This window comes from Oryctolagus cuniculus, chromosome 5 (genome assembly GCF_964237555.1).
Source record: "Oryctolagus cuniculus chromosome 5, mOryCun1.1, whole genome shotgun sequence".
In the NCBI taxonomy this organism is placed as follows: Eukaryota; Metazoa; Chordata; class Mammalia; order Lagomorpha; family Leporidae; genus Oryctolagus; species Oryctolagus cuniculus.
In genome coordinates this window covers 85,207,411-85,216,939 of record NC_091436.1, presented here as the reverse complement: position 1 = coordinate 85,216,939, position 9,529 = coordinate 85,207,411, and the positions used below count along the sequence as shown (strand labels likewise).

General features: G+C 37.9%; 1 protein-coding gene across 1 annotated transcript in view; it reads left to right on the top strand.

The window, feature by feature from the left end:
• The first annotated feature begins 6,106 nt into the window (after positions 1 to 6,106).
• The window catches only part of SMIM8 (small integral membrane protein 8), a 29,221-nt gene continuing 25,798 nt past the window's right edge, over positions 6,107 to 9,529 (top strand). The window contains exon 1 of the mRNA XM_070073804.1: positions 6,107 to 6,155. The gene's annotated coding sequence lies outside the window, so the exon portion shown is untranslated. The remainder of the gene's footprint in view (positions 6,156 to 9,529) is intronic.

Here is a 9,529-nt window from a genome sequence, read left to right as displayed (position 1 = left end):
AGTGTCTATGCTATGCTTTTGTCCTTTTAGGAGTTTTATTTCTTTATTTCGAAGGCAGAGTTACAGAGAGAGAGAGAGACAAAGAAAGATCTTATATCTGCTGATTCACTCGCCAAATGACTGCAATGGCTGAGGACAGGCCAAGCCAAATCCAAGGGACTGGAACTCTATCCTCATTTTCAAGTTCAAGCACTTGGGCCATCTTCCACTGCCTTCCCAAACACATCGTCAGGGAGCAGAATCACAACTGGAGCAGCCAGGACTCAACCCAATACTCTTATGAGATGCAATATACTCACGTATTCTATATCTGTATAAAATATTCAGTCTTAATATGATGTATTTTATATATTTTTCATATGCAAATTTTAACATCCAAACAATACCAACAATAGATGCTGGAGAGGATGTGGGGAAAAAGGGACACTAACCCACTGTTGGTGGGAATGCAAACTGGTCAATCCACTATGGAAGTCAGTCTGGAGATTCCTCAGAAACCTGAAGATAACCCTACCATTCAACCCAGCCATCCCACTCCTTGGAATTTACCCAAAGGAATTTAAATTGGCAAACAAAAAAGCGGTCTGCACCCTAATGTTTATTGCAGCACAATTCAATATAGCCAAGACCTGGAACCAACCTAAATGCCCATCAGTGGTAGACTGGATAAAGAAATTATGGGATATGTACTCTTTAGAATACTATACCGCAGTAAGAAACAACGAAATCCAGTCATTTGCAACAAAATGGAGGAATCTGGAACACATCATGTTGAGTGAAATAAGCCAGTCCCAAAGGGACAAATACCATATGTTCTCCCTGATCGGTGACAACTGACTGAACACCAAAAAGGAAACCTGTTGAAGTGAAATGGACACTATAAGAAAGGGTGACTTGATCAGCATAGCCCTGACTGTTAATGAACAACTTAATACATTATCCCTCTTAGTAGTTTTTTTTGTCTGTTCTACTTAATATGACTGGTTTAATTCTGTAATTAATACACAGTTATTCTTAAGTGTTGAAATTTAACTGAAATGTGATCCCTATTAAACATAAGAATGGGAATAAGAGAGGGAAGAGATGTACAATTTGGGACATGCTCAAGCTGACTTGCCCCAAATGGTAGAGTTAGAAACATACCAGGGGACTCCAATTTAATCCCATCAAGGTGGCATGTACCAATGCCATCTCACTAGTCCAAGTGATCAATTTCAGTTCACAATTGATCATAATGAAAGGACTAAGAGTCAAAGGGAGCACATAAACAAGTCTAGTACCTGCTAACACTAACCGATAGAATAAATAAAGGGGAGAGTGATCCAACATGGGAAGCGAGATACTCAGCAGACTCATAGAATGGCGGATGTCCTAAACAGCACTCTGGCCTCAGAATCAGCCCTAAAGGCATTCCAATCTGGCTGAAAAGCCCATGAGAGTATTTCAGGCATGGAAAGCCAAGACACTCTGGCAAAAAAAAAAAAAAAAAAAAAAAAAAAAAAAAAAAACAAACAACTAAATGAAAGATCTCTGTGAGTGAGATCCCAGTGGAAAGAACAGGTCTTCAAAGAAGGAGGTACCTTTCTCTGAAGGGAGGAGAGAACCTCCACTTTGACTATGACCTTGTCTAAACAAGATAAGAGTCAGAGAACTCAAGGGGCTTCCATAGCCTTGGAAACTCATGACTGGTGCATAGGGAGATTACTGATGCCATAAACAGGAGTGTCAATTGGTAAAGTCAACAACAGGAGTCACTGTGCACTTACTCCTCATGTAGGATCTCTGTCCTTAATGTGCTGTGCATTGAGATTTAATGCTATAACGAGTACTCAAACAGTATATTTCACTTTGTGTTTCTATGGAGGTGCAAACTGTTGAAATCTTTACTTAATGTATACTAAACTGATCTTCTGTAAAAAAAAAAAAAAAAAAGAAGAAGAAGAAGAAGAAGAAGAAGAAGAAGAAGAAGAAATTATCAATTCCCAACTTGACTCTCACTGGGATTAAACATGACAATAGGTCTGATCTGATTTCATCATCATTTAAAAAATAATCTATTATTTTTCACTTTATGTTTCTGTGTGGGAGCAAACTGTTGAAATCTTTACTTAATGTATGCTAAACTGATCTTCTGTATATAAAGAGAATCGAAAATGAATCCTCATGTGAATGGAAGGGGAGAGGGAATGGGAAAGGGGAGGGTTGCGGGTGGGAGGGACGTTATGGGGGGGAAGCATTGTAATCCATAAGCCGTACTTTGGAAATTTATATTCATTAAATAAAAGTTAAAAAAATCCAAATTAGCTTAAATTTATTATTCTACTTGAGTATGAGGATATTTTATTTGATTATTTTATATTTTGGTGTTTATCAAATCCTCTTTATGAACCATGAATTCATTCTATTAGCAATAAATTTGATTTTTAAACTTAAAAAAAAAAGCAGGTGAACAGCTTAGCAAGCTGTACCCAGTGCCAGTCCTCTATGCTATACTTTTTTTAAACTTTTATTTAGTAAATATAAATTTCCAAAGCACAGTTTATGGATTACAATGGCTCTTTCCACCCCATAACTTCCCTCCCACCCGCAACCCTCCCATCTCCCGCTTCTTCTCCCATTCCATTCACATCAAGATTCATTTTCAATTCTCTTTATATACAGAAGATTGATTTAGTATATATTGAGTAAAGATTTCATCAGTTTGCACCCACACAGAACATAAAGTGTAAAATACTGTTTCAGTACTAGTTATATATGCTATACGTTTGACAATATTTAGTGCATCCACCTCCACATCTTTGGTTTGGGAGAAACAATTATAATAGAGACTGCAAAAAAGTGAAGTATTATAGTAGAGATGACATCTTGAATCCAGAAATCTGAGGGTGAAGTGAAATAAGAGAGGACAGAATTAGAGACAAGATGGGATAAATATTGTAACATTTATTCTACTCCACAATTTTTAGAATTTGATTTTTATCATTGTCTATACAATGTGAGAATTTGGTGCTATAAGGTGATACAAGAACACAGTCCAAAGCAGACTAAGGCAGTAAAAGGTCATGCCTTTGAATGAGCAGTGCATTCCTTGAGTGAACTACACACAAGGTATGGGTTACATGAACATCCACGATTCTGTTAAGAAAAAACACAGAGGTGTATTGAATATCAGTGTCATATGAGAAGAAGACAACTAAGGATCTTAGTATTGGCACAACAGCTCACTCCCAATGATGGGAGTATAAACACTACAATATATTAGAAACTTTCATGGCCTTAGCACTAAATTTTGACTTTGACCTTAATTATTTCTTGATATAGAGCCCTTTCCAAGAAATATTGGGGTTCTGCCTTTTTTGACTCTGGTTAGAGGCTGTTGAAGCATTATGTTTTATTCTTAACTTAATAAGGCCTTTGATATATTTACTATGAGGGTGATTATGACATCTCTAATCATATTGTAAAAGGAAAGACTGAAGTAACTGGGGAAGTTTAGCTTGGAAAAGCAAGGTAAAGGGAATTACTTTACCAGAAGTTGGTGCCTTTTATATTCCAAGATTATTTTTTTTTTGCAAGATAGCTAGCATAGACTCTGATTTCAGACCAACCAGGGTTGGAATTTTGGATCTATTTCTTTTCACTATGTAGCCTTGCTCAAGATGCTTGACTTCTCTGAACCTCTCTTCCATGACTACAAAATGGAAATGTCATTGCCCACTCCACAGTGTTCATAAAAGAGCTAAATGAAACAATAGCCACCTAATAATCTTTTTAAATTTATTTTTAAAACTTTTTAAGGTGAACAAATTTTGTGTATTTCATATATACAGATTTGGGAACATAGTAATTCTTCCCACCCTACACTCCCTCTCCCTACACTCCCTCCTACCCATGCATCTACCCTTCCTCCTCTTTCCTTTCTTATTCTTTCTATTTTTACAATATTGTACTTTCAGTTTATTTAATGCTCATAAGATTAACTCTACACTAAGTAAAGAGTTCAACAAATGGAAGAAAAAACACGATTCTTCAATAGTAGAAACAAGGGCTATACATGAGAGTATTTCAGGCATGGAAAGCCAAGACACTCTGGCCAAAAAAAAAAAAAAAAAAAAAAGACCTAAATGAAAGATCATGAGTGAGATCCCAGGGGAAAGAACAGGTCATCAAAGAAGGAGGTACCTTTCTCTGAAGGGAGGAGAGAACTTCCACTCTGACTACAACCTTATCTAAATATGATCAGAGTCGGTGAACTCAAACGGCTTCCATAGCCTTGGCAACTCATGACAAGAGCCTAGGGTGATTACTGATGCCATAAACAAGAGTGTCAACTTGTTAAGTCAACAACAGGAGTCACTGTGCACTTTCTCCTCATGTAGGATCTCTGTCCTTAATGTGCTGTACATTGTGATTTAATGCTATAGCTAGTACTCAAACAGTATTTTTCACTTTGTGTTTCTATGTGGGTGCAAACTGTTGAAATCTTTACTTAATATATGCTAAACTGATCTTCTGTATATAAAGAGAATTGAAAATGAAAAAAAAAGGAAGTGGAGCAGTCTGGACTTAAAAAGAGAATTGAAAATGAATCTTGATGTGAATAGAAGGGGAGAGGGAGCAGGAAAGGGGAGGGTTGCAGGTGGAAGGGAAGTTATGCAGGGGGGAAGCCATTGTAATCCATAAGCTGTACTTTGGAAATTTATATTCATTAAATAAAAGTTAAAAAAAAGAAACAAGGGCTATAAACAATCATTGAATCTCAAAATGTCTGCTCCTATACATTAGATTTTTTGGGTACTCTATTAGTTACCACAGATCAGGGAAAACATATAGTATTTGTCTTTTTGGAACTGGATTATTTCACGAAGTATAATGGTTTCAAGTTACATCCATTTGTTGCAAACGACAGGATTTCATTTTCTTTTTACCACTGTGTAGTATTCCATGGTATACATATGCCATAATTTTTTTATCCAATGTTCAGTGGAAAGACATCTGGGTTGATTCCATATCTTAGCTATTATGAATTGAACTGTAGTAAACATGGGTTACAGATAGATCTTTCGAATACATTTAATTTCATTTCCCTTGGGTAAATTCCCAGGAGTGAGATGGCTGGGTCCTATGGTAGGGCTATATTCAGATTTCTGTGGTATCTCCATACTGTCTTCCACAGTGGTTTTACCAGTTTACATTCCCACGAAGAGTGGATTAGGGTACCTTTTCCCTACGTCCTTGCCAGCATTTATTGTTTGTTGATTTTTGTACGAAAACCATTCTAACTGGGGTGAGCTGAAACCTCACTGTGGTTTTGATTTGCATTTCCCTGAAGGCTAGTGATCCTGAGCATTTTTTCATGTGTCTGTTGGCCATTTGGATTTCCTCTTCCTCTTCTGAAAAATGTCTGTTTAAGTCCTTTGCCCATTTCTTAACTGGATTGTTTGCTTTGTTGTTGTTGAGTTTCTTGAGCTCTTTATGGATTCCGGATATTAGCCTTTATCAGTTGCATAGTTTACAAATGTTTTCTCCCATTGTGTTGGTTGCCTCTTTACTTTGCTACATGTTTCCTTTGCAGTGCTGAAGCTTCTTAGCTTGATATAATCCCATTTGTCTATTTTAGCTTTGATTGTCTGTGTTTCTTGGGTGTTTTCCAAGAAGTCTTTGCCTATGCCAAAGTCTTGCATAGTTTCCCCAATGTTATTCTCTAGTAATTTGATGGTATCAGATCATAGACTTAGATCCTTGATCCAATTTTGTGTAAGGTGTAAGATATGAGTCTTGTTTCATACTTCTGCATACAGAGATCCAATTTTTCCAGCATCATTTGTAAAAGAGACTGTCCTTTCTCTAGGGATTGATTTTAACTCCTTTATCAAAGATTAGTGGGTTGTAGATGCATGGATTGATTTCCAGAGTTTCTATACTGTTCTGTTGTTCTACCTGTCTATTTTTGGGCCAGTACCAGGCTGTTTTGATTATAACTGCCCTGCAATATGTCTTAAAACCTGTATTGTGATGCCTCTGGCTTAATTTTTGTTGTATAAGATTTCCTTAGCTATTCAGGGTCTCTTGTGTTCCTGTATGAATTTTAGCATCATTTTTTCTAGATCTGTGAAGAACGTCATTGGAATTTTGACTGGGATCTCATTGAATCTGTAAGTTGCCTTCAGTAGTATGGACATGTTGATGATATTAATTCTTCAAATCCACTAACATGGACTATTTTTCCATTTCTTTGTGTCTTCTATTTCTTTAATGTTTTGTGATTTTCATTGTAGGTATCTTTGACCTCCTCAGTTAAATTTATTCCAAGGCATTTAAATTTTTTGTAGCCATTGTGAATGGAACTGATTTTACAAGTTCTTTCTCAGACATGGCATGTCTGTGTATACAAAGAATATTAATTTTTGTGTGTTAATTTTATATTCTGCAATTTTACCAAACTCTCTTGAGTTCCAGTAGTCCCTTAGTGGAGTCTTTTGGTTCCCTGTATACAGAATCATGTCATCTGCAAACAGTGATAATTTGACTCCCACCTTTAATTTGTATCCCTTTGATTTATTTTTGTTGCCTACTGGCTCTGGCTGAAACTTCCAGGACTATACTGAATGGTGAAAGTGAGCTCCTTGTCTGATTCTGAATCTTACTGGAAATGCTTCCAACTTTTCTCCATTCAGTTTGATGCTATGTGTTTGTCATAAATTGCCTTGATCATGTTGAGGAATGTTCCTTCTATACCCCATTTGCTTAAGGTTTTTATCATGGAAGGATGTTGTATTTTACCAAATGCTTTCTCTGCATCTATTGAGATAATAATATGGCTTTTATTCTTCAACCTGATATAATGTGTCACATTTATTGATTTGCATATATTGAACCATCCCTGCATATCAGGAATATATCCCACTTGGTATCTTTCATAGCTACTCTAATCTTAGATTGTGAGATTTCCTGACAAAACATGGCACAATAAATAAGAGAAGTATGCATAGATTTGAAAAAAAGCAAGGCAGTGCTACCTGTCGTTCCTGGAAGCTAAACAGTTATGGGAGGATCTGCCACCACATTGCAGAGCAACTGCGTTTTAATATAATTGGGAAACTTAATGTACTTCCACATGAGAAATACATATTTCTAATTTAACAGCAGTTATTTCATAGCAGAAGTGTGTCGGATATTTGTAGCATCTAGAGTAACTCCAGAAACACAATAAGCATTGCTTAATGATAGTTGACATTTGTGACAACAAGCCTGTTGAATGACAAGTGCTTCTGAGGTTTTGTGTTCTGGTTAGAATGATTTGAAGGATTCTTGCCTTGAGCTTCTGTCTCTTCTGGTGCCATAAAGGTTCATGCATCTTCTGACTGACATAGGAAAGGACTGAAGAAAAATACTCCGTAGGTATAGAATTATCTGAAGGGCATAGGACGGTCACATTTTAGCACCTTTTCTCTATCTAAAGTGAGTTTTCAACCTCTTGAAATAAAAATGTGAGCTTTGTCTTCTTAATTTTACTCGTAGTTCAGCCCAGTGACATTAAGTGACTCATCTCCCAGCACAGCCGGCTGTCAGAGTAGCAGAGCCACAGGTTGTGGAGTCCAGCCAGACATCAAGCCTTCTCCCAATAGTTAGTAATTGAAAAGATTTGCACTTTGAGTAGCTGAACTGAAAGCATCAGATGTTTTCTGAGCAATTTCCATGTTCAAGAAATGTTTGAGATCTAATTTTTCCTAAAAAAGGACTCACGTGTTGGCCGGCGCCACGGCTCACTAAGCTAATCCTCCGCCTGCAGCGCCGGCACACCGGGTTCTAGTCCTGGTCGGGGCGCCGGATTCTGTCCCGGTTGCCCCTCTTCCAGGCCAGCTCTCTGCTGTGGCCTGGGAGTGCAGTGGAGGATGGCCCAAGTCCTTGGGCCCTGCACCCGCATGGGAGACCAGGATAAGTACCTGGCTCCTGCCATCGGATCAGCGCAGTGCGCCGGCCGCGGTGGCCATTGGAGGGTGAACCAATGGCAAAAGGAAGACCTTTCTCTCTCTCTCTCTCACTATCCACTCTGCCTGTCAAAAAAAAAAAAAAAAAAAAAAAAAACAGGACTCACGTGTTACCTCACAGCAGTTTAGCCACTACTGTCTCACACATTTCAGGGTTTGACAGAGCACAAAGTTGATGAATCAGGTGCCTCTGGCCCTAATTAGTTTTTGCTGTTGATGAGTCAACAAATGAAAGGCCCTATTTTTACTAGTCAGCACTGTGTGGCTCTTAAGAAAATGAATGTGTAGTGTCAAAAAACATTTAGAGCCAACTGATATGCTTCCTGTATATAAAGTGCAACACTACTACACTTGTGTCTCAGACTTTAGGTAGAGACATAAACAAAATAGAGAATAAAACCCTGTTTCTTATAGAAAATCCATGCAAGTTCTTATAAACATAACCTAGAGATTGATAATATAAAATATAAATAAATGCATAAGTAAAAATTCCTCACTGCAGTGTGGTTGGAAGAGACTAATTGTAATTATGACTTCGTTATATCTTCAGGAATTGTTACCCTTGATTATCTGGCAATAACATGAAAGTACGTGTAATAGTATCTGACACAAAATAGGTATTTGATGAATGTTAGTTTAAAGTGGAAAGGCGAAGTGCAAAGTGTAAGTAATAGTTGCTGAGGCAATTTGAGATTCCCATATGAAAGGTGATTGGAACATGTTAAAAGTAGGAGTATTGGGGCTGGCGATGTGGCGCAGTGTGTTAACGCCCTGGCCTGAAGCGCCGGCATCCCCTATGGGCGCTGGTTCTAGTCCCGGCTGTTACACTTCTGATCCAGCTCTCTGCTATGGCCTGGGAAAGAAGTGAAGATGGCCCACGTGGGAGACCCAGAAGAAGCTCCTGACTCCTGGCTTTGGATCAGCGCAGTTCCGGCCGTTGTGGCCAATTGGGGAGTGAACCATTGGATGGAAAACCTCTCTCTTTCTCTCTGCCTCTCCTCTCTCTATGTAACTCTGACTCTCAAGTAAAAAAATAAATAAATCTTTCAAAATCAAAAGTAGGAGTATTATTTCTTCAGGGTGTTCTTTATTCCAATGGCACAGATGAGTAGAAATATTAATACACAACAGATGATAAAATAAATGGGTCAAATTCTTCCTCCAGTACTTGACTAAATTTTTTTATAAGCTAGAGTAAAATGAACCTTAACATTCTTTTCTGCAGCTCTAATGATAGTGTGTTCAGGGCTTCAAGTCTGGATTATTCTACTCTGCATGTTGCTCGCAGAGGGTTTCTGTAAGTGTGGATATAAAATAGCTGTCTGGGTTGTTGTGCAACTATGCTTATTTTTTCTTCCTTGTAATATAATGAACACAATTAAGCTCACACACAGACTGCATGAGGTTGTACATAGAGACCATGGCACCCTGAGTCAGCACTTCTTTGAATCATGGAAAGCATTCAGCATCTTTAGAATATAGGAAAAGTTAGTAGAAGTAAAAGCAGCAGGCACTTCAGAGAAATCAGGATTCAAGAC